Source organism: Fulmarus glacialis, unplaced genomic scaffold (genome assembly GCF_000690835.1).
Source record: "Fulmarus glacialis isolate BGI_N327 unplaced genomic scaffold, ASM69083v1 scaffold13429, whole genome shotgun sequence".
In the NCBI taxonomy this organism is placed as follows: Eukaryota; Metazoa; Chordata; class Aves; order Procellariiformes; family Procellariidae; genus Fulmarus; species Fulmarus glacialis.
In genome coordinates, this window is record NW_009235292.1 from 42,066 (window position 1) to 42,632 (window position 567).

The window sequence follows — 567 nt, forward strand, 5'->3', positions numbered from 1 at the left end:
GCTGCTTCTATCAAACCGGGAGGTGCTGTTGACACTCTTGAGGGACAGGAGGCCTTGCAGAGGGATCTAGATAGATTGGAACACTGGGCAATAATTAATGGGATGAAATGTAAGACGACCAAATGCCAGATTCTGCACTTAGGATGGAGTAATGCCAGGCACAAGTATAAATTGGGAGAGGAGTGGCTGGAGAGCAGCCCTACAGAAAGGAATCTGGGGGTGCTGGTCGGCAGCAGGCTCACTATGAACCAGCAGCGTGCCCTGGCAGCCGGGAGGGCAAACTGCATCCTGGGGTACATCAAACACAGCATAACCAGCCAGTCAAAAGAGGTGATTAACCTGCTGTACTCAGTGTCAGTGCAGCCTCACCTGGAGTAGTGTGTGCAGTTCTGGGCCCCACAATTTCAGAAGGATGTGAAGGTCCTTAAATGTGTCCAGAGGAGGCAACAAAGCTGGTGACAGGGCTGGAAGGAATGTCCTACGAGTAGCGGCTGAGGACTCTGGGTTTGTCTAATTTGGAGAAAAGGAGGCTGAGGGGCAACCTCATTGCTCTCTACAGCTTCCTGA